Genomic DNA, 13,677 nt, shown 5'->3' with positions numbered 1-13,677 from the left:
TAAAAAGTTTTGACTTTTCTGTTTAATAATTGTTATGGTCTATGGTACCATTGTGTAGATTGGATTTAGTCAGCCAGATGAATAGTGAATCTACCATCAATAAACAAGGAAATTATTTGCCAGTTTGGGAGGGTAAGGTCAGGGGAGCGTGATGAGGATCAAGATCCCTTGCTGAGAGGTGCCATGTGGTTGATGGGCTGAATGATTTCACCCAGAGAAGGCCATTCTGTGATCACATTCCTGACTTGAACCTGGTCAATAGTTTTCACGCTTTGAGCCTCAAAAAATTAACTGTTGCTGTTGAAGAGAACACATCTCAGCCTCTGAAGACAAAACTGCAGATGCTGATGACCTAATTCTCTGCCTCAACCAGTCGAGTTGATTCATATTGATAATGAGTTTATCAACAAGACCTTGACTGTCTCAGGAATTTCCTGCCATCTGGTGTTCGTAATAGTTGGAGAATGATGAAATAATGAACCACTGCCACAGTCCAAACCTGCCAACTGAGTTTGCCAGATTTAACAAGAACATGACTAAACACAAATTTGTTATGCACAAAATTTAATGCAACTTTTCAAATGTCCTGGCTCAGACAAAGCTGGCTGAAGGACTAAAATGATCAGTACAGCCCACTACAAAAAGGGAAATAAAAAGGTGAGACAGGGAGGTTTTGTCATCTGTGTCTCATTGCTCCTGCCTCAGGGAGTGTGGGTTCAAATCCTACTTCAGAGATTGAAGCATAAGACCTCTTGTGGAGTGCTACATTGTTGGAAGGTGTATCTTTCTGGTTAAGGATTAAACAACATCCCCGTTTGCTCTTCCTGGAAAATGTAACAAGTCTCAAGACACTATTCAAATTGTTTTCAGAGTGTGTTGTCCAATATATGAGCCACGTGTGTGTCATTAGATGTGACCCATTTCTGGCTCTTTAATGTTTAATAACACCGGTCTCAAAACTCATTTCTGCATGGATATGAACTTTAACATTTCCGTTTGCTTGTTGGTGATACAGTGAAGTGAACAGAAAATGTAAAATTATCCTTTCACATCTATGTTTACAGAGTGATCAATGACCAAGGAACTAGAATGACCAAGATAATCAGCATCAACTTGTCTGGTTTAAAGTTAAACAAAGCTTGACAGTTAACTGTCAGCAATCATGCCAGCCCACTAATTGGTGTATTCATGTGGTAACTCCATACATCGGAGTCCACTTGCCAACCACTCAGCACTCTCTTCTCAAACAATATAAAATGTTATTTCTGAAATAACTCCATGAAAAGCTGGTATGCCATCACCAAGTCACCCTTTATTTATATGTGCATAGTATATGACAATGACCCAGCTAACTCCAACAGTGAATAGAACTACAGACGCTCTTGTTTATTTATTTGTTTTCTTACAGAATGTTTGACGCTCCTGTTTATGTTTTTAAAATTACTGTCACACTACCGCCTAACTGCAGTAGTGCTTATTTTTTTCCCCAGCACCCGTGTTCTGTGTGTGCAGGTGTGAGACAAGTGAAAGACACAAAGTGCATGAATCTTTATTCAATTTCCACCACCACGAAGATAGGAAACACCCAGTGACAAGCACTGCCCTTCACATCAAAGGGCAATGCTGTGTGATCAAAACAGTGAAGGGGAGGGTAGGGACTAAATCAAAACAGAGTTGGTGGGGGAAATAATGCACTCTACTCCCGGCGGCGCCCACCTCTCCCTGAACAACTCCGGGGTGTTGGTGGACACCGCGTGCTCCTTCTCCAAGGACACCTGAGCTCGAACGTAACCACGGAAGACGGGCAGGCAGTCGGCCCTAACAACACTCTCCACAGCCCGCTGCCTGGACCTGTTGATGGCCAGTTTGGCCAGGCCCAGGAGCAGACCCACGAGGAGGTCTTCAAACCTGCCCTCCCTCCTCTGTACCGGGTGCCCGAAGATCAGGAGCGTGGGAACACTTTTATTTATCTCTGTCAGCCAGGACTCCCTGATTGGATCATGTTAACAGCCCCAATTAGCAAACTCATATTCTGTGATGTCCTGAATTGGAATGGCAGAGTTCATTCTAATCACTACAATTTCCCTTCTGGTGTTCTTGAAAATGTTCTGATGGGTGCAAGACAAAAATATTTTACGAAATATGTTTCCTTTCAACAATTTCCTTACTGTGTTAAGTATATCATTGTTATCCAGCACTCTAGTTGATCCACAATAAGAGGCATCAGCAGGTAGTTTATTAAATGTGTCAGATTAGTACAAAATTCACTGAGGTATAAACACAAAGATCAGTTGGAATTCATTACATCTAAATGAATGTGCTGCAGGAATTTGATTTTTTGCAAAACCTGATGTCAGGGCAAAACAGGCCAAGCTGCAGTTGAAACGGTGGCTCAGTGGTTGGCACTACTGCCTCAAGTAGTCAGGGACCTGGATTTAATTCCAGGCTCAGGTGACAGTCTGTGTGGAGTTTGCACATTCTATGATACAGACGACAAAAAACAGGTCAGTGGAATAAAGTGTGCTGTTTTCTAAATGGCATGTGGGCATCGCTGGCTTTATCAGTTTCTATGTCTATTTGCCTGTTATGATGTGGTGGTGAGCTGCTTTCCTCTTGAGCCACTGCAGTGCATATGGTGAACATTGTGCAGTGATATGGAGAAGGGAATTCCAGGATATCACATCAAGAGATAGAAAGGAACAGAGATACACATCAAGGTCAGGGTTGTTTGTGAGTTGAGGAGAAATAGTGAAAATGTGTGAAGCTTGGAGGTAATAATGTTCCCATGTATTTGATGCCCTTATCCTTCTAGATGACAGTCTTCATGGGTTTGGGAAGTGCTTTTTAAGGATCTTTTTGTTAAGTTTCTGCAGCACATCTTGTAGGTCGTCCAGAGTGGTATGGTGGCTGAGTGGTTAGCACTGCTACCTCACAGCACCAGGCACCTGGGTTCAATTCCCACCTCAGGTGATTGTCTGTATGGAGTTTGCACATTCTCCCTGTGTCTGCATGGGTTTCCTCTGGGTACTCAGGTTCCCTTCCACAATCCAAAGATAGGCAGGTGAATTGGCCATGTTGGATGCATTAATCAGGTTTAAATGTGGGGTTCGAGAATGGGTTGCTGTTTGGATGGTTGGTGTGGACTTGTTAGGCCAAAGGGCCTGTTTCCATACTGTGGGGAATATCATCTAAAAGAAAATGTTTATTCATTATTCATTATCCCATGGCATTTTGGGAACAGAATCTCTCTCCAAAAAATTGACAGACTACTTCAGGACAATGACATTCTGACACAAATCATCCACTTGAAGGCTTTAGCCTGTGTTTTATCTCCAGAGAGCTGATCTTTGGGTGGAAAAAGGATACAGAGTCAGTGTACATGGAGTTGAGATGCTGCAGTTATATAAAGGAATGGGAAAACTGCTGAATTTTGTTTTTGGGCTTTTCCAGCAAGTTATTTCAGATTTCCAACAAGAACATTAGCTCAGCAGCAACAGTGTGTACTGTACACTGCGGAAATTTACAAGCAAGATCCTTAAAAAGTGCTTTCCAAACCCATGAATACTTTCATCTCGAAGGACAAGGGCAGCAAGTAGATGGGAACACCACCCCCAACAAGTTTCTCTCCGAGCCACACACCATCCTGACTTGGAAATATAATCCCCGTTCCCTCAAAATCCTGGAATTCCCTCCTAAGGGCATTATGGGTCTGTATAAAGCACATGATTTGAAATGATTCAAGAAGGTTGCTCACCACTACATTCTCAAGGGCAACTAGACATGGGCAATAAATACTGACCTGTCAGTGACACCCATATCCCACAAGAGAATAAAAACAAAATCACAGCAAGTTGTGAAAGAGGAACTAACTTTTGTTGTGAAGCCCACTCTCTCTTCAGGATTTAGTAACCCTCTAATTTTAATATTGCCTTCACTCAGTCATTGCACTCTCATCTCGGAGTCAGAGGGTTTTGGATTAATTTGCTTCCTTCAGCGGTCTCCAAAACAGTGAGTCTGCATCAAAAGTAATTTTTTTACCTTGTCTGTGATGAACCTTTGCGTATATAGAAGACCGCATAACTACAAGTTTGTTCTTGTGTCTCGCATTCAAATCTTGATATTGCCTTCAACGACATGTGGTTGAATGACTCATATTGGATGTCAATCAGCAGCACGCTTGCTATGAGCCGAAAGGTCATGGGTTCACCTTCCACTTCAAAGATTTAACCAGCTAGGTTGGCACAGTCCAGTATTGAAGGAATGCTGCATTATCAGGAATACTGGCTTTTCAATGAGATATTGTACCTTCTCATGAAAGTTAAAGACCCCAGAGCACAATTCAAAGAGGTAGAGCAAGGCAATTCTCCCTTGTACCTTGGACAATATCTGTCCTTCAATCACCATCAATAAAAATAACAGATTGTCTCATCACTTGTTTGTGGAGCTTGCTCTGAGCAGATCAGTTGCTACGTTTCCTACATTACAATGGTGAATACCTGAAAGAGGGGGACTCAAGTGATTGGGGCATGTAGGTGTGGGTGAAAATCCCTGTCTCCCTGCTTCCCCGATTAAGTCCAGGGTGGAAAGGATTTGGTCAGTCTTCCTGCTCAGGGGCCAATTGAGGCCCTTTAGTGATTCTGACGAATAGTTAATGGACTTTAGCCTATCGCCACAGCTAGTCAACTGGTAATGAATGGTAGACTTAACAGTTGGGAAATACACTAAGCAAACTCCATTGAGTTTGTCCTTCTGAATGCGGGGGTGATGGAATGCAGGTCCTTCATTCAAAGGCTAATATTCCTCCACCATCCATAATTTTGAGCCTAAATGAGAGCCCTGGCAATGTAAACTGAGGGGATGGGGAGATGGGGAAAAGGGTGGGATGAGCTGACAAGAAGCCAACCCTTGCCCATTTTCTGAGCTCCCTTCCTGCTCCCCCTCCTGTCTCTCACAAGGCTGGTGTTCCTCTCCCTTGGAATTCATATCTTATTGTGCTTACCTGTTCTGAAGGATTCATGGTTGATCTTCTGGGTTTGCCCCGGTGCAATACTGGCAGTGGCCACCATGAGTAGTGGCGCTGCTGTTCATCCTCTGATTGGCTGCCATCTCTCAGGGGTGGGACTTCCATTCTTCTGGGGCCTTGACGAGAATGCCACATTCCCTCAAAGTCAATGTTGTTTCTCTTGCAACAGTGACACATGTCTCCTCCAAGGCAAGAACAGAAGAACTCGGAGGAAAAGCAGGCCATTCAGCCCATCGAGTCTGCTCCATCATTTAATACAATAATAGCTGATCTTTAATCGGCATCAACTCCACTCTCCTGCCTACTCTCCGTAACCCTTCAACCTATTCCCAATTAAAAATCTATCTCTTGCTCAATCTTACTCAATATCCCTGTGTCCACTGCACTCAGGGGAAGACATCCTGACTATGCCGAATTAAAGTGACTTAATTATCCATAAGGCTCTTTGGGATTTTCTGAGGTCATGAAATGTGCCTTGGAATTGTCATTCTCACTCATTATGCTTCTCTATCTCTCATTTAGAAGGTGTCATCCTGTCCTTCTCATTGTCTGTCGTGATCGGGATTGTCATCGGGGCATTCTTCTGGATTGCCTTCACCTGCCTGGCCCGCAGGAAGCAGGCCAGCACTTCCATCACCCCATCCACCAGCCAGCGCAACCGATCCTCATCCCACAACGTCATGCTGACCAGGATCGGCTTCTACCGCAGCAACAGCTACGACAGGCACGGTGACAATAACCTAGCCTTAGCCAATACACTGGCCTTCCAACAGCAAGCCTCGCAAGACCAAGCTGACACCTCCGGGAGGAAGTCCACTTTCCGAGCCTCCACCTTCCATCCTTTTGTTGAAATGCCCTTGGCAGACGGGCTGGACAGAATGCAGTCCTCCTCTGGCTTGCTAGGCACTGACACCTCATCCACACTCAACTGCAGCCTGGGCTACCAGGAGCAGCACTGTCAGAGGCCCGACACTACGATTGTCACTCTCCCAGACCGCACCTCCTGCATACGATTTTGTGGTGGAACCCAGTAAAGAGTCTCTACCATGATGTTCCGGCCTCAACATTTGAGGATCGATGGATTCTCAATGTTTGTAATTTAATTGGTTGGTTGGTGGCTTTACAAACTGTGCAAAAGCACACAATGCAACATTGAAGTCCTCGAGGCAGGGCATATAGAGAGAAACTGTTCCCACTTCATGAAGGTTCAAGAATCAGAAGTGCACAGATGATTGGCAAAAGCAACATTGACAATACAAAGAAAGTTTTTCCGATGAAGTGATCAGGGATGCTCAGTTTGAAAGGATGACTGAGGCTTTCAGAACCTAAACTTTCAAAAGAGGAGTTGGTCAAAGAGACAATATTTACAGGGCTAGGGGCAAAGGGCAGAGAAGTGGAGCCATCCAAGTTGCTTTTGCAGAGAACCAGTAAAGACTCATTGGGCTGAATGACCTCCTTCTATACTGTAACCATTCAATAAATCTGTGCCAAGTATTGTAAAAATTAAGTGATTCTAATAGTTGCAGTGACAAGAAAAGCTCACTTTCATAGAGCATCTGCCTCTATCTCCATATGAGCCAAAGTATCCAACATTAAATGAAGTGTGTTTCTCAAAGTGTAGTTAATACTATATTGTGAAAAACACAGCAGCTAATCTACACACAGCAAGTTCCCACAAACAACAATAAAATAATGATCAAAGAATCTTGTTTGCTGACTAAGGCAAAAATATTGAGCAGGATGTTATGGAGAGATTCGCTGCTCTTCTTCCTATATTGCCACAGGATCCTTTGTGCCCAGCTCATCTTTTCATCTGAAAAACATCCCTCTTGCAGAGTAGCACTCCTTCAATACCAGTGCTCCTTCTAATTTTATTCCTTACACACAGTCTGGTAATTACATTGCCTGGTACATTTCTGAGCTCTGTGAAGCTGTGAACCCATGCAGCTTAGAATAAACATTACTCAGTACTGCACAGAATATCACACTAAATACTGAGTGTCCAAAAAAACATCGATTGGCACTATGGATGATATCATGACGAAAAGGAACCTGAATCAAAATCCACTGAATGAAAGTCTCCCTCTGCTGGCTGTAAGATTCTGAGAGTGGATTCCATCTCACTTCCAACCAACCTGAGTTTGGAGCCTAATGCTCTCATACTGCTCTCTACATGAAACCATGATTAGGAAAAAAGGAGGAATGATTTCATTACTGCAATGAAGAGCTTCTTTCTAAACGTTGAAGTTAAAGCATGTTGTTTGGCAGCCTACTTTGCATCTGACTATGAATGAAGTAGAATCACAGAGCTGTACAGCACGGAAACAGACACTTCAGTCCAACTTGCCCATGCTTACCAGATGTCCTATATTGATCTAGTCCTATTTGCCAACATTTGGCCCATGTCTCTCTCAACCCTTCCTATTCATCCAGTTGTCTTTTAAATGTTGTAACTGGACCAGCCTCCACTTGTTCCATACATGCACCACCCGCTGCAAGAAAAAAAGTGCCCCTTGCATTCCTTTTAAATCTTCCCACGTCACCTTAAAGCTATACCTTCAAGCTTTAGACTCCCCCATCCTGCAAAAAAGACCATGGCTATTCACCTTATCCATGCCCCTTATGATTTCATAAACTTTTATAAGATCACTCCTCAGCCTCCGAAACTCCAGGGAAACGAGCCCCAGCCTATTCAGCCTCTCCCTAATAGCTCAAACCCTACAACTCTGGCAGCATCCTTGTAAATACTTTCTGCACCTTTTTGAGTTTAACAACATCTTTCCGATAGCAGGGAGACCAGAACTGAATGCAGTATTCCAAAAATGGCCTAACCAATGTCGTGCACACCCGCAACATGCATCCCAACTCTTAAACTCAATGCACTGACCAATAAAGGCAAAAGTGCCAAACACCACCTGCGACTCCACTTTCAAAGAACTGTGCACCTGCACCCATAGGTCTCTTTGTTCAGCAATACTGCCCAGGATCCTACCATTAAGTATATAAGTCCTGCCCTGATTAGTGGGTACCTGAAGACAAGATTGCTCTATGAATGAGTTACTATTGGCATACTGAACCGAACAGCCTCCTCCTGTACTGTCACCATTCCACAAGACACCTGACCTAGCAGTATTCAAGAGAAGGAGCATTTGAGTGACATCTAAACCATGACAGGCCTAAGGCTGAGCACATTCTGCATGGTAATATGGAAAAAGTCTTACTCTGCATGGAACTGAAACCTCAGTATGTTGATTAGTATAAATGGGCAAAGAGGTAATACAGATGGAGTTTTACTCTGTATTCAACTTACGACAATTTGAAATGGGTATTGTGAAAAAATACCTTTACCCACTGCATGAACTCTCAAAACCCAACTCTGAATCTAGAGAGAATGATAGAATGTCAGTGTTTTGTCGAAATATTGATAGTAACTGGAAAGTTTTAACCTCATGAAGAATATATCCAACCCTCAGGACACACAATGTACATTTCTGCTCATTAAATACTCTTGAGATGAACATTGCAAGTCTCAGGAATGTATTGCCACCAATAGAATTGGCATGTCACTTGACTAATCTATAACTGCTGAAATAAGGGGAGAGTTGTTCGCAGACTGGAGTCAAGTCAAGTCACCAGAGGCTTACCAGACCATAGAATTGCTCTCTCATGAGAGAGGGAAAACAGGTGGTGATTTAACCTGAGGGCCATCATACCTTAGGTAATGGGAGAGGTTGAGAAGGAAGATCCTTTATGGTAACTGCAGCTGGTGATGGGATTTGAAACGATGCTGTTCGCATCACTTTGGATTACAACTCAACTGTCCCTCGAGAAGGTGCATGATGCACAAGTCATCATACTGTCTCAAACAAAGACAACTGCAAAGACAGCAACAACCACAGCTGGATCTCACTCCTTAACATCACAGACAAGGCATTTGCTCAAGTCTCTTTAACAGATCAGGAGCAGTGCGACTTTTCTACTGACAGATCTACTCTGGACATAATCTTTCCCCTGTGCCAGCCAAAAGACAAGTGCCGGGAACAGAATATACTTCTGTACATACTTTTACAGATCTGACGAAGGAATTTGACATTATCCACAGGCTGGGACTCTGCATGATTTTGGGAAAAATTGACTGTTCACCAAAACACCTCGGTCCATCCGTGCTCTCCATGACATAATGTACAGTTAGATCGTTCCACTTCCAATAGTGTCAGAGTGAAGAATGGAGCGATGCATGCCTGCGGTCCATCACTTTCTTCTCCCAACACCTGACTTTTCCTGCCCCTCAGATGAAGGAGTCCACTTGCATGACAGGTCAGAGGACAACCTCTATGGTCTTTTAAGACTGAAAGCAAAGACAAAATCATGTTACACTAATCAAAGATCTCGTCTATACTGATGATGCCACACCAGCCACATGAAAACTCAACGGCAAATACTCATAGGCTGTCTTTCCCACTTTGAAAATTGTTCTCCGCAAGTTTAAACATTCATGGGACAGATGTTGCCTCGTTAACCCTTATTACACCAAATAACACTCCAATGGAAGTGATGAGCATATTATTGCTACTTCAAAACTACAATGACACGCAGTTGGTTCCTTGGTGCAAGATATGAGACATACATTGGGAAAGCAGCTTCAGCCTTTGGACAACTCAAACCAAAGCACATGGGATAACATCATGTTAACTCTTAAGACTTAAAGCTGATGGTTTATGAAGCTTGGGCTCTCAGCACCTTGCTGCAATTGGATATTTACAGCTTTCAGTTTCCATCTTTGTTCAATGCAACATCTAATGGGTATATTCTGGCAGGACAAGTCACAATTTTTGCAGTCCTCAGGACAGAGCTTACAAGTTTGCTAACGCTCATCAAGCAGAGATAGCCTTGTTAGTTCAGGCCCATTCACAGGCTGGAAGACAACTGCATACCCAAGGACCTCTGGTAAGGGGAAAGAACTGGAACTAGGCAATCAGTCAGAGCCAGAATTCGGTCAGACACACAAAGTTCTGCTTCAAGGGTGTTTGCATGTGCAATATGAAAACTTTGGACATCATCACATCTGGAGATCACTAATCAAGCTTGGAGGAAAATGCTGACACCTCATAGGGGCTTGCATGTACAACCTTCATGAACCAGTGATTACAACCTGGGAAAAGACTTGCAATATTTGAAGGCTACATGGAAAAGGTAAAGATATGACAATCCCACGACTGAGAGGGTCACCACACCGCAGGTGAGGCAGAAGGTTGGGTGGGAATTGAACCCATGCTTTTGGCATCACTCTGCATTATTAACTGGCCAGGCAAAAGTGAGGACTGCAGATTCTGGAAACCAGAGTTTAGATCAGAGTGGTGCTGGAAAAGCACAGCATGTCAGGCAGCATCTAAGGAGCAGGAAAATTGACGTTTCAGGCAAAAGCCCTTCATCGGGAATAGAGGCAGGAGCCTTCAGGGTGGAGAGACAAATGTGAGGGTGGGTTTGGGGAGAAGGTAGCAAAGTGTACAATAGGTGAAGGGGGGTGGGGATGGAGGTGATAGGTCAAAGAGGAGGTTGGGGGAAAGTAGCAAAGAGTAAGAGCTTCAGGGCAGAGGAGATGACCTGGGGGTTGCAGCGAGAGAGAGACTCACTGAGATTCTTGTGGAGAGAGGAGGAGAACTTCTTCAAGGAGGGCATCCTTGCAAGAGGATTCGCAGTAAGGTTAAAATCAACTAGTCAGAACTGACCATCCATTCCAACTGAGCAGCCCCCAGTTTAACGTGGGGCACTTGTGACACACAAAAGGTGCAACATATGAAGAGAAACCCATCTGAAATGGATAGTTTGCTGCATGTCTATCACCCATCGAGGACGAATGGTTGGCAGAATGTAGAATAGTTGGTTGTCTTAAAGACCTCAGTTCAAACTCACTCATTTATGCTCAGCCAAGCAGTAAATTGCACAATCACTGTACTCCTGAAAGGGATCTGCATTTATTAAGAGAAACCCTGCATTTCTATAGCATTTTTCAACATCTCAGGATAACTTCTATAACAAATTATATACTTATTAATGTGCATAAATGCTTTAAAGTAATTTTTAATCACTGTTGTGGTGGTGGGAATGCAGATCCAATTTAGACACAGCAAGTTTCCATGAATACCAGTGTGATAATGATCAATAATCTGCTTTTTGTGTGTGTGTATGATGTAGCATGAAGGAGAAATGTTGACCGAGAAGCGTTCAGGTAAAGATTTATAATCTTTTCCAAAATATTTTACATTTACCTGAGATGGGGATGAGGTCTTACATTAAAGCCCTATCCAAAGAGAAAAGCATTTCTGTCAGTGCAAATTTCCTTCAGAAATGCTGTAAAACTGATTTCAGATGAGTCAGTAAGGTAATTGGTCTCCTTCAACTTATTTCCCATTATGAACAAGAGAAGATGGTCCCACCTCATGTTGGAGATCTGGAGCAGTAGATTTGTAATTTTCAGAAGCAATTCACCACCAATTTGCAACTGGGTCTTCGTGGTTGTGAATAACATCTTGAAATCATGACACGCTGCAAAGACAGGGAAGCATTCACGTAAATACCTTACATTTTGGAGAATGTCCATCTGAACTTAACTCAGAATTTACTCTACATAATACTTTCATTTGTGTCAAGTTCTTGTCCATTATTTTCAAACAAGCATTAGCCTGTTTATTTTAATAGGTTTAAATAAGTGACCAACTTTGGTAAACTGGATTCTGGATTAGTGGTGCTGGAAGAGCACAGCAGTTCAGGCAGCAACCGAGGAGCAGTAAAATACTACCAGGTAAAGAGAAATCAATGCAAATACTTTCAGCATCTGTGTTATTATGTCATGTGGATGCGTGAAAATATAAATTGCTGTTTGTCACGAAGCCTGAAATTATTACTGTCCCTTCTTACTATGCTATAATATACTGACAAGACCTGCACATGGCAGAGTATTCTCAATTCATTGTTAGCCATAACCTACAAAATACACACATTTAATTATTTCTTTTTTAATTAAAACCTTAATACACTTTGTTTCAATTGAATTGAATTTTGAGGAATTTTCTTTTTGTTCTTCAAAATTGTAAGCGATGTTGCATTTGTTCTACTCATTAAAAGGATGGAAATTAACCTGCTTTTGTAATTCTGTCTGCAACTGACTTATTGTATCTTCTTTCTTTAAAACATAGCCATAATCTTTCATGTTTTAATGAATCAATTGGGATGCAAATCACCTGCAGAAACATATTACCAAACTAACAGCCAAACAACTGACAGATCCCCATGCAGTAAAGGGAAGCAGCGTGTACCTTCATTTGTTTAGGGCATAACACACTTACCTAAACACAAAGAACATGGACATGCATTGTCAAGAAGCTGACTAGAATGGGAAGTAATCTAAGTTTGGGTGCAGTTGAGGTATAGATGCCAGCAGAGAACGGGAAAATAGTGCAAAGGCTAATTCTTTCAGCACACAATATGTTCGATGAACTAAGAGAAAGTTTGCTTGACCTTCTGTAGTCTGTTCAGCAATTTCCACACTTCAGTCAGGAAGCTGGAATGATAAGCAGCGCTGGATACCTGTGTCCAAACTGTTTGCCTTATAAATGCAACCTTGCAAGCAGATTACCTTTGTATTCTGAAGTGACCCAAATATGTCCTAAAGAGACCAATGAAAGGTGAACCACAAGGGTTGAGCTAAGACAAAGTGAGAACTGCAGATGCTGGACATCTGAGTCGAAAGGTGTGGTCCTGGAAAAACTCAACAGGTCAAGCAATATCCGAGGAGCAGAACAGGCAACATTTTGAGCATAAGCTCTCCATAGCTTATGCTTGAAACATCAACTCTCCTGCTCGTCGGATGCTTCCTGAATGGTTGTGCTTTTCCAACGCCACACGTTTTGATAAGGTTGAGCATTGAATAAGGAGAAAGAACCTGTTTCCACTGGCAGGACTTGAGATAGGTTGCAAAAGAATCAGATGGGAAATATAAGTCCTTTATGCAAAAGGGGAGATAGTCAGAAAGCACCAAACTACAAACAGTTATCTGAGGGAGGATTTAAAAGCTGTTGTTGTAGATATTATATTTAATTTGTAAAATTCAAAGTTTTGTGATTAAACATGATTTCTCTTTCAATTTACTGAATTTCTTTAATAATGTGAAATGCTGCAGATAATGTAGAACTGCTAGTTTTACTGTATTTAGATCTCTAGAATTCATTTGATTCGATGTCACAATGTTGGTGAAAATTAAAAGCACTTGGCATGAGGGGAATATATAAACATGGGTAAAAGATTAACAAGCTAACAGAAAACTTAATAATGAGTAATTTTCTGGTTTGCAAGGTATCATGACTGTCATGCCACAGGGATCAGTGCTGGGACCTAACTTGATAATTGATATAGATGACGGGATGGAAGGTATGATTGCTAAATTGCTGATGATGTAACAGGCGGATAGGAAAGTTAGTTGTGAAGATGATATAAAGTGCCTACCAAGGAATGTAGATAGGTTAAGTGACTGAGAGTGTTATTTAAAATAATACAGTGGAGTCCTGGAACATATAAGTAGTGGTATAGGTTACAATATCAAGGCAGGTTTAATACAAGTAAAAGTATCATTCTCCTATTGAACTGCTTTCTCATGA

General features: G+C 42.3%; 1 pseudogene; it reads left to right on the top strand.

Annotated features, from left to right (window-relative positions):
* Positions 1 to 3,980: 3,980 nt before the first annotated feature.
* Positions 3,981 to 6,073, top strand: LOC140482650 (myc target protein 1 homolog; annotated as a pseudogene).
* Positions 6,074 to 13,677: the final 7,604 nt, after the last annotated feature.

This window comes from Chiloscyllium punctatum, chromosome 11 (genome assembly GCF_047496795.1).
Source record: "Chiloscyllium punctatum isolate Juve2018m chromosome 11, sChiPun1.3, whole genome shotgun sequence".
NCBI classification, from domain to species: domain Eukaryota; kingdom Metazoa; phylum Chordata; class Chondrichthyes; order Orectolobiformes; family Hemiscylliidae; genus Chiloscyllium; species Chiloscyllium punctatum.
The sequence above is the reverse complement of the archived record's forward strand: the minus strand, read 5'-3'. Positions and strand labels throughout refer to the sequence as shown.